The following is a 15,671-nucleotide window of genomic DNA, read 5'->3' on the forward strand; positions in this document are numbered from 1 at the left end:
TCTACAGTAGTATAACAGGTTCTACAGTAGTATAACAGGTTCTACAGTAGTATAACAGGTTATATAGTAGTATAACAGGTTTTATAGTAGTATAGCAGGTTCTACAGTAGTATAACAGGTTCTACAGTAGTATAACAGGTTCTACAGTAGTAGAACAGGTTCTATAGTAGTAGAACAGGTTCTATAGTAGTATAACAGGTTCTATCGTAGTATAACAGGTTCTATAGTAGTATAACAGGTTCTATAGTATTATCAAAGGTTCTATAGTAGTATAACAGGTTCTATAGTATAACAGGTTCTATAGCATAACAGGTTCTATAGTATAACAGGTTCTATAGTAGTATAACAGGTTCTACAGTAGTTTAACAGGTTCTACAGTAGTATAACAGGTTCTACAGTAGTATAACAGGTTCTATAGTAGTATAACAGGATCTACAGTAGTATAACAGGTTCTACAGTAGTATAACAGGATCTACAGTAGTATAACAGGTTCTACAGTAGTATAACAGGATCTACAGTAGTATAACAGAATCTATAGTAATATAACAGGATCTACAGTAGTATAACAGGTTCTATAGTTTAACAGGTTCTACAGTAGTATAACATGCTCTACAGTAGTATAACAGGTTCTATAGTAGTATAACAGGTTCTACAGTAGTATACCAGGTTCTACAGCAGTATAACAGGCTCTACAGTAGTATAACAGGTTCTACAGTAGTATAACAGGTTCTATAGTATAATAGGTTCTATAGTATAACAGGTTCTATAGTAGTATAACAGGATCTACAGTAGTATAACAGGATCTATAGTAGTAAAACAGGTTCTACAGTAGTATAACAGGCTCTACAGTAGTATAACAGGCTCTACAGTATAACAGGCTCTACAATAGTAAAACAGGTTCTACAGTAGTATAACAGGTTCTACAGTAGTATAACAGGTTCTACAGTAGTATAACAGGCTCTATAGTAGTATAACAGGCTCTACAGTAGTATAACAGGTTCTATAGTAGTATAACAGGCGCTATAGTAGTTTAACAGGTTCTATAGTAGTATAACAGGCTCTATAGTAGTTTAACAGGTTCTATAGTAGTAGAACATGTTCTAAAGTAGTATAACAGGTTCTATAGTAGTATAACAGGTTCTATAGTATAACAGGTTCTATAGCATAACAGGTTCTATAGTATAACAGGTTCTATAGTAGTATAACAGGTTCTATAGTAGTTTAACAGGTTCTACAGTAGTATAACAGGTTCTACAGTAGTATAACAGGTTCTATAGTAGTATAACAGGATCTACAGTAGTATAACAGGTTCTACAGTAGTATAACAGGATCTACAGTAGTATAACAGGATCTACAGTAGTATAACAGGTTCTACAGTAGTATAACAGGATCTACAGTAGTATAACAGGTTCTATAGTAATATAACAGGATCTACAGTAGTATAACAGGTTCTATAGTTTAACAGGTTCTACAGTAGTATAACAGGCTCTACAGTAGTATAACAGGTTCTATAGTAGTATAACAGGTTCTATAGTAATATAACAGGATCTACAGTAGTATAACAGGTTCTATAGTTTAACAGGTTCTACAGTAGTATAACATGCTCTACAGTAGTATAACAGGTTCTATAGTAGTATAACAGGTTCTACAGAAGTATTCCAGGTTCTACAGCAGTATAACAGGCTCTACAGTAGTATAACAGGTTCTACAGTAGTATAACAGGTTCTATAGTATAACAGGTTCTATAGTAGTATAACAGGATCTATAGTAGTATAACAGGATCTACAGTAGTATAACAGGATCTATAGTAGTATAACAGGTTATATAGTAGTATAACAGGTTCTACAGTAGTATAACAGGTTCTACAGTAGTATAACAGGTTTTATAGTAGTATAACAGGTTCTACAGTAGTATAACAGGTTCTACAGTAGTATAACAGGTTATACAGTAGTATAACAGGTTCTACAGTAGTATAACAGGTTCTACAGTAGTAAAACAGGTTCTACAGTAGTATAACAGGCTCTACAGTAGTATAACAGGCTCTACAGTATAACAGGCTCTACAATAGTAAAACAGGTTCTACAGTAGTATAACAGGTTCTACAGTAGTATAACAGGTTCTACAGTAGTATAACAGGCTCTATAGTAGTATAACAGGCTCTACAGTAGTATAACAGGCTCTACAGTAGTATAACAGGTTCTATAGTAGTATAACAGGCTCTATAGTAGTTTAACAGGTTCTATAGTAGTATAACAGGCTCTATAGTAGTTTAACAGGTTCTATAGTAGTAGAACATGTTCTAAAGTAGTATAACAGGTTCTATCGTAGTATAACAGGTTCTATAGTAGTATAACAGGTTCTATAGTATTATCACAGGTTCTATAGTAGTATAACAGGTTCTATAGTATAACAGGTTCTATAGCATAACAGGTTCTATAGTATAACAGGTTCTATAGTAGTATAACAGGTTCTATAGTAGTTTAACAGGTTCTACAGTAGTATAACAGGTTCTACAGTAGTATAACAGGTTCTATAGTAGTATAACAGGATCTACAGTAGTATAACAGGTTCTACAGTAGTATAACAGGATCTACAGTAGTATAACAGGATCTACAGTAGTATAACAGGTTCTACAGTAGTATAACAGGATCTACAGTAGTATAACAGGTTCTATAGTAATATAACAGGATCTACAGTAGTATAACAGGTTCTATAGTTTAACAGGTTCTACAGTAGTATAACAGGCTCTACAGTAGTATAACAGGTTCTATAGTAGTATAACAGGTTCTATAGTAATATAACAGGATCTACAGTAGTATAACAGGTTCTATAGTTTAACAGGTTCTACAGTAGTATAACATGCTCTACAGTAGTATAACAGGTTCTATAGTAGTATAACAGGTTCTACAGTAGTATACCAGGTTCTACAGCAGTATAACAGGCTCTACAGTAGTATAACAGGTTCTACAGTAGTATAACAGGTTCTATAGTATAATAGGTTCTATAGTATAACAGGTTCTATAGTAGTATAACAGGATCTACAGTAGTATAACAGGATCTACAGTAGTATAACAGGTTATATAGTAGTATAACAGGTTCTATAGTAGTATAACAGGTTCTATAGTAGTATAACAGGTTTTACAGTAGTATAACAGGTTCTATAGTAGTATAACAGGTTCTATAGAAGTATAACAGATTCTATAGTAGTATAACAGGATCTACAGTAGTATAACAGGTTCTATAGTAGTATAACAGGTTCTACAGTAGTATAACAGGTTCTATAGTAGTATAACAGGATCTACAGTAGTATAACAGGTTCTATAGTAGTATAACAGGATCTACAGTAGTATAACAGGTTCTACAGTAGTATAACAGGTTCTACAGTAGTATAACAGGTTCTATAGTAGTATAACAGGATCTACAGTAGTATAACAGGATCTACAGTAGTATAACAGGTTCTATAGTAGTATAACAGGTTCTATAGTAGTATAACAGGTTCTACAGTAGTATAACAGGTTCTATAGTAGTATAACAGGTTCTACAGTAGTATAACAGGTTCTATAGTTTAACAGGTTCTATAGTAGTATAACAGGTTTTATAGTAGTATAACAGGTTCTATAGTAGTATAACAGGCTCTACAGTAGTATAACAGGTCCTATAGTAGTATAGCAGGTTCTATAGTAGTATAACAGGTTCTACAGTAGTATAACAGGCTCTATAGTTTAACAGGTTCTACAGTAGTATAACAGGTTCTACAGTAGTATAACAGGTTCTATAGTTTAACAGGTTCTATAGTAGTATAACAGGTTATATAGTAGTATAACAGGTTCTACAGTTGTATAACAGGTTCTACAGTAGTATAACAGGATCTACAGTAGTATAACAGGTTCTACAGTAGTATAACAGGTTCTATAGTAGTATAACAGGTTCTATAGTAGTATAACAGGTTCTATAGTAGTATAACAGGATCTACAGTAGTATAACAGGTTCTATAGTAATATAACAGGATCTACAGTATTATATCAGGTTCTATAGTTTAACAGGTTCTACAGTAGTATAACAGGCTCTACAGTAGTATAACAGGTTCTATAGTAGTATAACAGGTTCTATAGTAGTATAACAGGTTCTATAGTAGTATAACAGGTTTTACAGTAGTATAACAGGTTCTAGAGTAGTATAACAGGTTCTATAGTAGTATAACAGGATCTACAGTAGTATAACAGGATCTACAGTAGTATAACAGGTTCTATAGTAGTAGAACAGGTTCTACAGTAGTATAACAGGTTCTACAGTAGTATAACAGGTTCTACAGTAGTATAACAGGTTCTATAGTATAACAGGTTCTATAGTAGTATAACAGGTTCTATAGTAGTATAATAGGCTCTACAGTAGTATAACAGGTTCTATAGTAGTATAGCAGGTTCTATAGTAGTATAACAGGTTCTACAGTAGTATAACAGGCTCTATAGTTTAACAGGTTCTACAATAGTATAACAGGTTCTACAGTAGTATAACAGGTTCTATAGTTTAACAGGTTCTATAGTAGTATAACAGGTTCTATAGTAGTATAACAGGTTCTACAGTAGTATAACAGGTTCTATAGTAGTATAACAGGCTCTATAGTTTAACAGGTTCTACAGTAGTATAACAGGTTCTATAGTAGTATAACAGGTTCTATAGTAGTATAACAGGTTCTACAGTAGTATAACAGGTTCTATAGTAGTATAACAGGTTCTATAGTAGTATAACAGGTTCTATAGTAGTATAACAGGTTCTATAGTATTATCACAGGTTCTATAGTAGTATAACAGGTTCTATAGTATAACAGGTTCTATAGCATAACAGGTTCTATAGTAGTATAACAGGTTCTATAGTAGTATAACAGGTTCTATAGTAGTATAACAGGTTCTACAGTAGTATAACAGGTTCTACAGTAGTATAACAGGTTCTACAGTAGTATAACAGATTCTACAGTAGTATAACAGGTTCTACAGTAGTATAACAGGTTCTACAGTAGTATAACAGGTTCTACAGTAGTATAACAGGCTCTACAGTAGTATAACAGGCTCTACAATAGTATAACAGGTTCTACAGTAGTATAACAGGTTCTACAGTAGTATAACAGGTTCTACAGTAGTATAACAGGTTCTACAGTAGTATAACAGGCTCTACAGTAGTATAACAGGTTCTATAGTAGTATAACAGGCTCTATAGTAGTTTAACAGGTTCTATAGTAGTAGAACAGGTTCTATAGTAGTATAACAGGTTCTATCGTAGTATAACAGGTTCTATCGTAGTATAACAGGTTCTATAGTAGTATAACAGGTTCTATAGTATTATCACAGGTTCTATAGTAGTATAACAGGTTCTATAGTATAACAGGTTCTATAGCATAACAGGTTCTATAGTAGTATAACAGGTTCTATAGTAGTATAACAGGTTCTATAGTAGTATAACAGGTTCTACAGTAGTATAACAGGTTCTACAGTAGTATAACAGGTTCTACAGTAGTATAACAGGTTCTATAGTATAACAGGTTCTATAGTAGTATAGCAGGTTCTACAGTAGTATAACAGGTTCTACAGTAGTATAACAGGCTCTATAGTTTAACAGGTTCTATAGTAGTATAACAGGTTCTACAGTAGTATAACAGGTTCTATAGTTTAACAGGTTCTATAGTAGTATATCAGGTTCTATAGTAGTATAACAGGTTCTACAGTAGTATAACATGTTCTATAGTTTAACAGGTTCTACTGTAGTATAACAGGTTATATAGTAGTATAACAGGCTCTACAGTAGTATAACAGGCTCTACAGTAGTATAAAAGGTTCTATAGTAGTATAACAGGTTCTATAGTAGTATAACAGGTTCTATAGTAGTATAACAGGTTTTACAGTAGTATAACAGGTTCTATAGTAGTATAACAGGTTCTATAGAAGTATAACAGGTTCTACAGTAGTATAACAGGATCTACAGTAGTATAACAGGTTCTATAGTAGTATAACAGGTTCTACAGTAGTATAACAGGTTCTACAGTAGTATAACAGGTTCTATAGTAGTATAACAGGTTCTACAGTAGTATAACAGGTTCTACAGTAGTATAACAGGTTCTATAGTAGTATAACAGGTTCTATAGTATAACAGGTTCTATACTATAACAGGTTCTATAGTAGTTTAACAGGTTCTACAGTAGTATAACAGGTTCTATAGTATTATCACAGGTTCTATAGTAGTATCACAGGTTCTATAGTAGTATAACAGGTTCTACAGTAGTATAACAGGTTCTACAGTAGTATAACAGGTTCTATAGTAGTATAACAGGTTCTATAGTATAACAGGTTCTATACTATAACAGGTTCTATAGTAGTTTAACAGGTTCTACAGTAGTATAACAGGTTCTATAGTATTATCACAGGTTCTATAGTAGTATAACAGGTTCTATAGTATAACAGGTTCTATAGCATAACAGGTTCTATACTATAACAGGTTCTATAGTAGTATAACAGGTTCTATAGTAGTTTAACAGGTTCTACAGTAGTTTAACAGGTTCTACAGTAGTATAACAGGTTCTACAGTAGTATAACAGGTTCTACAGTAGTATAACAGGTTCTATAGTAGTATAACAGGATCTACAGTAGTATAACAGGTTCTACAGTAGTATAACAGGATCTACAGTAGTATAACAGGTTCTACAGTAGTATAACAGGTTCTACAGTAGTATAACAGGATCTACAGTAGTATAACATGTTCTATAGTTTAACAGGTTCTACTGTAGTATAACAGGTTATATAGTAGTATAACAGGATCTACAGTAGTATAACAGGCTCTACAGTAGTATAAAAGGTTCTATAGTAGTATAACAGGTTCTATAGTAGTATAACAGGTTTTACAGTAGTATAACAGGTTCTATAGTAGTATAACAGGTTCTATAGAAGTATAACAGGTTCTACAGTAGTATAACAGGATCTACAGTAGTATAACAGGTTCTATAGTAGTATAACAGGTTCTACAGTAGTATAACAGGTTCTACAGTAGTATAACAGGTTCTACAGTAGTATAACAGGTTCTACAGTAGTATAACAGGTTCTATAGTAGTATAACAGGTTCTACAGTAGTATAACAGGTTCTACAGTAGTATAACAGGTTCTATAGTAGTATAACAGGTTCTATAGTATAACAGGTTCTATACTATAACAGGTTCTATAGTAGTTTAACAGGTTCTACAGTAGTATAACAGGTTCTATAGTATTATCACAGGTTCTATAGTAGTATAACAGGTTCTACAGTAGTATAACAGGTTCTACAGTAGTATAACAGGTTCTATAGTAGTATAACAGGTTCTATAGTATAACAGGTTCTATACTATAACAGGTTCTATAGTAGTTTAACAGGTTCTACAGTAGTATAACAGGTTCTATAGTATTATCACAGGTTCTATAGTAGTATAACAGGTTCTATAGTATAACAGGTTCTATAGCATAACAGGTTCTATAGTATAACAGGTTCTATAGTAGTATAACAGGTTCTATAGTAGTTTAACAGGTTCTACAGTAGTTTAACAGGTTCTACAGTAGTATAACAGGTTCTACAGTAGTATAACAGGTTCTATAGTAGTATAACAGGATCTACAGTAGTATAACAGGTTCTACAGTAGTATAACAGGATCTACAGTAGTATAACAGGTTCTACAGTAGTATAACAGGTTCTACAGTAGTATAACAGGATCTACAGTAGTATAACAGGTTCTACAGTAGTATAACAGGTTCTACAGTAGTATAACAGGTTCTACAGTTGTATAACAGGATCTACAGTAGTATAACAGGATCTACAGTAGTATAACAGGATCTACAGTAGTATAACAGGTTCTATAGTAGTATAACAGGTTCTACAGTAGTATAACAGGTTCTATAGTAGTATAACAGGTTCTATAGTAGTATAACAGGTTCTACAGTAGTATAACAGGTTCTACAGTAGTATAACAGGTTCTACAGTAGTATAACAGGTTCTACAGTAGTATAACAGGTTCTATAGTATAACAGGTTCTATAGTAGTATAGCAGGTTCTACAGTAGTATAACAGGTTCTACAGTAGTATAACAGGCTCTATAGTTTAACAGGTTCTATAGTAGTATAACAGGTTCTACAGTAGTATAACAGGTTCTATAGTTTAACAGGTTCTATAGTAGTATATCAGGTTCTATAGTAGTATAACAGGTTCTACAGTAGTATAACAGGTTCTACAGTAGTATAACAGGTTCTACAGTAGAATAACAGGTTCTATAGTAGTATAACAGGTTCTACAGTAGTATAACAGGTTCTACAGTAGTATAACAGGTTCTACAGTAGTATAACAGGTTATATAGTAGTATAACAGGCTCTACAGTAGTATAACAGGCTCTACAGTAGTATAAAAGGTTCTATAGTAGTATAACAGGTTCTATAGTAGTATAACAGGTTCTATTGTAGTATAACAGGTTCTATAGTAGTATAACAGGTTCTATAGTAGTATAACAGGTTCTATAGTAGTATAACAGGCTCTACAGTAGTATAACAGGCTCTACAGTAGTATAACAGGCTCTACAGTAGTATAACAGGCTCTACAGTAGTATAACAGGCTCTACAGTAGTATAACAGGCTCTACAGTAGTATAACAGGTTCTACAGTAGTCTAACAGGTTCTATAGTTTAATAGGTTCTATAGTTTAATAGGTTCTATAGTATAACAGGTTCTACAGTAGTATAACAGGTTCTACAGTAGTATAACAGGATCTATAGTAGTATAACAGGTTATATAGTAGTATAACAGGTTATACAGTAGTATAACAGGTTCTTCAGTAGTATAACAGGTTTTATAGTAGTATAACAGGTTCTACAGTAGTATAACAGGTTCTACAGTAGTATAACAGGTTCTACAGTAGTATAACAGGTTCTACAGTAGTATAACAGGTTCTACAGTAGTATAACAGGTTCTACAGTAGTATAACAGGTTCTACAGTAGTATAACAGGCTCTACAGTAGTATAACAGGCTCTACAGTAGTATAACAGGCTCTACAGTAGTATAACAGGCTCTACAGTAGTATAACAGGCTCTACAGTAGTATAACAGGTTCTAGAGTAGTATAACAGGTTCTACAGTATTATAACAGGTTCTACAGTAGTATAACAGGTTCTACAGTAGTATAACAGGCTCTACAGTAGTATAACAGGCTCTACAGTAGTATAACAGGTTCTATAGTAGTATAACAGGCTCTATAGTAGTTTAACAGGTTCTATAGTAGTAGAACAGGTTCTATAGTAGTATAACAGGTTCTATAGTATTATCACAGGTTCTATAGTAGTAAAACAGGTTCTATAGCATAACAGGTTCTATAGTATAACAGGTTCTATAGTAGTATAACACGTTCTACAGTAGTTTACAGGTTCTACAGTAGTTTAACAGGTTCTACAGTATTATAACAGGTTCTACAGTAGTATAACAGGTTCTACAGTAGTATAACAGGATCTACAGTAGTATAACAGGTTCTACAGTAGTATAACAGGATCTACAGTAGTATAACAGGTTCTACAGTAGTATAACAGGTTCTACAGTATTATAACAGGTTCTACAGTAGTATAACAGGTTCTACAGTAGTATAACAGGCTCTACAGTAGTATAACAGGCTCTACAGTAGTATAACAGGTTCTATAGTAGTATAACAGGCTCTATAGTAGTTTAACAGGTTCTATAGTAGTAGAACAGGTTCTATAGTAGTATAACAGGTTCTATAGTATTATCACAGGTTCTATAGTAGTAAAACAGGTTCTATAGTATAACAGGTTCTATAGCATAACAGGTTCTATAGTATAACAGGTTCTATAGTAGTATAACAGGTTCTACAGTAGTTTAACAGGTTCTACAGTATTATAACAGGTTCTACAGTAGTATAACAGGTTCTATAGTAATATAACAGGATCTACAGTAGTATAACAGGTTCTATAGTTTAACAGGCTCTACAGTAGTATAACAGGCACTACAGTAGTATAACAGGTTCTATAGTAGTATAACAGGATCTATAGTAGTATAACAGGTTATACAGTAGTATAACAGGTTCTACAGTAGTATAACAGGTTCTACAGTAGTATAACAGGTTCTATAGTAGTATAACAGGTTCTATAGTAGTATAACAGGTTCTACAGTAGTATAACAGGTTCTACAGTAGTATAACAGGTTCTACAGTAGTATAACAGGTTCTATAGTAGTATAACAGGTTCTATAGTATAACAGGTTCTATACTATAACAGGTTCTATAGTAGTTTAACAGGTTCTACAGTAGTATAACAGGTTCTACAGTAGTATAACAGGTGCTACAGTAGTATAACAGGTTCTACAGTAGTATAACAGGTTCTATAGTAGTATAACAGGCTCTATAGTAGTTTAACAGGTTCTATAGTAGTAGAACAGGTTCTATAGTAGTATAACAGGTTCTATAGTATTATCACAGGTTCTATAGTAGTAAAACAGGTTCTATAGCATAACAGGTTCTATAGTAGTATAACAGGTTCTACAGTAGTTTAACAGGTTCTACAGTAGTTTAACAGGTTCTACAGTATTATAACAGGTTCTACAGTAGTATAACAGGTTCTACAGTAGTATAACAGGTTCTACAGTAGTATAACAGGATCTACAGTAGTATAACAGGTTCTACAGTAGTATAACAGGATCTACAGTAGTATAACAGGTTCTACAGTAGTATAACAGGATCTACAGTAGTATAACAGGTTCTATAGTTATATAACAGGATCTACAGTAGTATAACAGGTTCTATAGTTTAACAGGTTCTACAGTAGTATAACAGGCACTACAGTAGTATAACAGGCTCTACAGTAGTATAACAGGCTCTACAATAGTATAACAGGTTCTACAGTAGTATAACAGGTTCTACAGTATTATAACAGGTTCTACAGTAGTATAACAGGTTCTACAGTAGTATAACAGGCTCTACAGTAGTATAACAGGCTCTACAGTAGTATAACAGGTTCTATAGTAGTATAACAGGCTCTATAGTAGTTTAACAGGTTCTATAGTAGTAGAACAGGTTCTATAGTAGTATAACAGGTTCTATAGTATTATCACAGGTTCTATAGTAGTAAAACAGGTTCTATAGTATAACAGGTTCTATAGCATAACAGGTTCTATAGTATAACAGGTTCTATAGTAGTATAACAGGTTCTACAGTATTATAACAGGTTCTACAGTAGTATAACAGGTTCTATAGTAATATAACAGGATCTACAGTAGTATAACAGGTTCTATAGTTTAACAGGTTCTACAGTAGTATAACAGGCACTACAGTAGTATAACAGGTTCTATAGTAGTATAACAGGTTCTATAGTACTATAACAGGTTCTATAGTAGTATAACAGGTTCTATAGTAGTTTAACAAGTTCTACAGTAATATAACAGGATCTACAGTAGTATAACAGGTTCTATAGTTTAACAGGTTCTACAGTAGTATAACAGGTTCTACAGTAGTATAACAGGTTCTACAGTAGTATAACAGGTTCTACAGCAGTATAACAGGTTCTACAGCAGTATAACAGGTTCTACAGCAGTATAACAGGTTCTACAGCAGTATAACAGGCTCTACAGTAGTATAACAGGTTCTACAGTAGTATAACAGGTTCTATAGTATAATAGGTTCTATAGTATAATAGGTTCTATAGTATAACAGGTTCTATAGTAGTATAACAGGTTCTACAGTAGTATAACAGGATCTATAGTAGTATAACAGGATCTATAGTAGTATAACAGGTTCTACAGTAGTATAACAGGTTCTACAGTAGTATAACAGGTTCTACAGTAGTATAACAGGTTCTACAGTAGTATAACAGGTTCTACAGTAGTATAACAGGTTCTACAGTAGTATAAAAGTTTCTACAGTAGTATAACAGGTTCTACAGTAGTATAACAGGTTCTACAGTAGTATAACAGGTTCTACAGTAGTATAACAGGCTCTACAGTAGTATAACAGGCTCTACAGTAGTATAACAGGCTCTACAATAGTATAACAGGTTCTACAGTAGTATAACAGGCTCTATAGTAGTTTAACAGGTTCTATAGTAGTAGAACAGGTTCTATCGTAGTATAACAGGTTCTATCGTAGTATAACAGGTTCTATCGTAGTATAACAGGTTCTATCGTAGTATAACAGGTTCTATAGTAGTATAACAGGTTCTATAGTAGTATAACAGGTTCTACAGTAGTATAACAGGTTCTACAGTAGTATAACAGGTTCTACAGTAGTATAACAGGATCTACAGTAGTATAACAGGTTATACAGTAGTATAACAGGTTCTACAGTAGTATAACAGGTTCTACAGTAGTATAACAGGTTCTACAGTAGTATAACAGGTTCTACAGTAGTAAAAAAGGTTCTACAGTAGTATAACAGGTTCTACAGTAGTATAACAGGTTCTACAGTAGTATAACAGGTTCTACAGTAGTATAAAAGGTTCTACAGTAGTATAACAGGTTCTACAGTAGTATAACAGGTTCTACAGTAGTATAACAGGTTCTACAGTAGTATAACAGGTTCTACAGTAGTATAACAGGCTCTACAGTAGTATAACAGGTTCTATAGTAGTATAACAGGTTCTATAGTATAATAGGTTCTATAGTATAACAGGTTCTGTAGTAGTATAACAGGTTCTACAGTAATATAACAGGTTCTACAGTAATATAACAGGATCTACAGTAGTATAACAGGTTCTATAGTTTAACAGGTTCTACAGTAGTATAACAGGCTCTACAGTAGTATAACAGGTTCTATAGTAGTATAACAGGTTCTACAGTAGTATAACAGGTTCTACAGTAGTATAACAGGTTCTACAGTAGTATAACAGGATCTACAGTAGTATAACAGGTTCTACAGTAGTATAACAGGATCTACAGTAGTATAACAGGATCTACAGTAGTATAACAGGTTCTACAGTAGTATAACAGGTTCTACAGTAATATAACAGGATCTACAGTAGTATAACAGGTTCTATAGTTTAACAGGTTCTACAGTAGTATAACAGGCTCTACAGTAGTATAACAGGTTCTATAGTAGTATAACAGGTTCTATAGTAGTATAACAGGTTCTATAGTAGTATAACAGGTTCTATAGAAGTATAACAGGTTCTACAGTAGTATAACAGGTTCTACAGTAGTATAACAGGTTCTACAGTAGTATAACAGGTTCTATAGTAGTATAACAGGTTCTATAGTATAACAGGTTCTATACTATAACAAGTTCTATACTATAACAGGTTCTATAGTAGTTTAACAGGTTCTACAGTAGTATAACAGGTTCTACAGTAGTATAACAGGTTCTACAGTAGTATAACAGGCTCTACAGTAGTATAACAGGTTCTATAGTAGTATAACAGGTTCTATAGTATAACAGGTTCTACAGTAGTATAACAGGTTCTACAGTAATATAACAGGATCTACAGTAGTATAACAGGTTCTATAGTTTAACAGGTTCTACAGTAGTATAACAGGCTCTACAGTAGTATAACAGGTTCTATAGTAGTATAACAGGTTCTATAGTAGTATAACAGGTTCTATAGTAGTATAACAGGTTCTATAGAAGTATAACAGGTTCTACAGTAGTATAACAGGTTCTACAGTAGTATAACAGGTTCTACAGTAGTATAACAGGTTCTATAGTAGTATAACAGGTTCTATAGTATAACAGGTTCTATACTTTAACAAGTTCTATACTATAACAGGTTCTATAGTAGTTTAACAGGTTCTACAGTAGTATAACAGGTTCTACAGTAGTATAACAGGTTCTACAGTAGTATAACAGGCTCTACAGTAGTATAACAGGTTCTATAGTAGTATAACAGGTTCTATAGTATAATAGGTTTTATAGTATAACAGGTTCTGTAGTAGTATAACAGGTTCTACAGTAATATAACAGGTTCTACAGTAATATAACAGGATCTACAGTAGTATAACAGGTTCTATAGTTTAACAGGTTCTACAGTAGTATAACAGGCTCTACAGTAGTATAACAGGTTCTATAGTAGTATAACAGGTTCTACAGTAGTATAACAGGTTCTACAGTAGTATAACAGGTTCTACAGTAGTATAACAGGATCTACAGTAGTATAACAGGTTCTACAGTAGTATAACAGGATCTACAGTAGTATAACAGGTTCTACAGTAGTATAACAGGTTCTACAGTAATATAACAGGATCTACAGTAGTATAACAGGTTCTATAGTTTAACAGGTTCTACAGTAGTATAACAGGCTCTACAGTAGTATAACAGGTTCTATAGTAGTATAACAGGTTCTATAGTAGTATAACAGGTTCTATAGTAGTATAACAGGTTCTATAGAAGTATAACAGGTTCTACAGTAGTATAACAGGTTCTACAGTAGTATAACAGGTTCTACAGTAGTATAACAGGTTCTATAGTAGTATAACAGGTTCTATAGTATAACAGGTTCTATACTATAACAAGTTCTATACTATAACAGGTTCTATAGTAGTTTAACAGGTTCTACAGTAGTATAACAGGTTCTACAGTAGTATAACAGGTTCTACAGTAGTATAACAGGCTCTACAGTAGTATAACAGGTTCTATAGTAGTATAACAGGTTCTATAGTATAATAGGTTCTATAGTATAACAGGTTCTGTAGTAGTATAACAGGTTCTACTGTAGTATAACAGGATCTACAGTAGTATAACAGGATCTACAGTAGTATAACAGGTTATATAGTAGTATAACAGGTTATATAGTAGTATAACAGGTTCTACAGTAGTATAACAGGTTCTACAGTAGTATAACAGGTTCTACAGTAGTATAACAGGTTCTACAGTAGTATAACAGGTTCTACAGTAGTATAACAGGTTCTACAGTAGTATAACAGGTTCTACAGTAGTATAACAGGTTCTACAGTAGAATAACAGGTTCTATAGTAGTATAACAGGTTCTACAGTAGTATAACATGTTCTATAGTTTAACAGGTTCTACAGTAGTATAACAGGTTATATAGTAGTATAACAGGCTCTACAGTAGTATAACAGGCTCTACAGTAGTATAACAGGATCTACAGTAGTATAACAGGTTCTATAGTAATATAACAGGATCTACAGTAGTATAACAGGTTCTACAGTAGTATAACAGGATCTACAGTAGTATAACAGGTTCTACAGTAGTATAACAGGATCTACAGTAGTATAACAGGTTCTATAGTTATATAACAGGATCTACAGTAGTATAACAGGTTCTATAGTTTAACAGGTTCTACAGTAGTATAACAGGCACTACAGTAGTATAACAGGCTCTACAGTAGTATAACAGGCTCTACAATAGTATAACAGGTTCTACAGTAGTATAACAGGTTCTACAGTATTATAACAGGTTCTACAGTAGTATAACAGGTTCTACAGTAGTATAACAGGCTCTACAGTAGTATAACAGGCTCTACAGTAGTATAACAGGTTCTATAGTAGTATAACAGGCTCTATAGTAGTTTAACAGGTTCTATAGTAGTAGAACAGGTTCTATAGTAGTATAACAGGTTCTATAGTATTATCACAGGTTCTATAGTAGTAAAACAGGTTCTATAGTATAACAGGTTCTATAGCATAACAGGTTCTATAGTATAACAGGTTCTATAGTAGTATAACAG

This window comes from Salmo salar, chromosome 13 (assembly GCF_965601325.2).
Source record: "Salmo salar chromosome 13, fSalSal1, whole genome shotgun sequence".
Classification (NCBI taxonomy): Eukaryota; Metazoa; Chordata; class Actinopteri; order Salmoniformes; family Salmonidae; genus Salmo; species Salmo salar.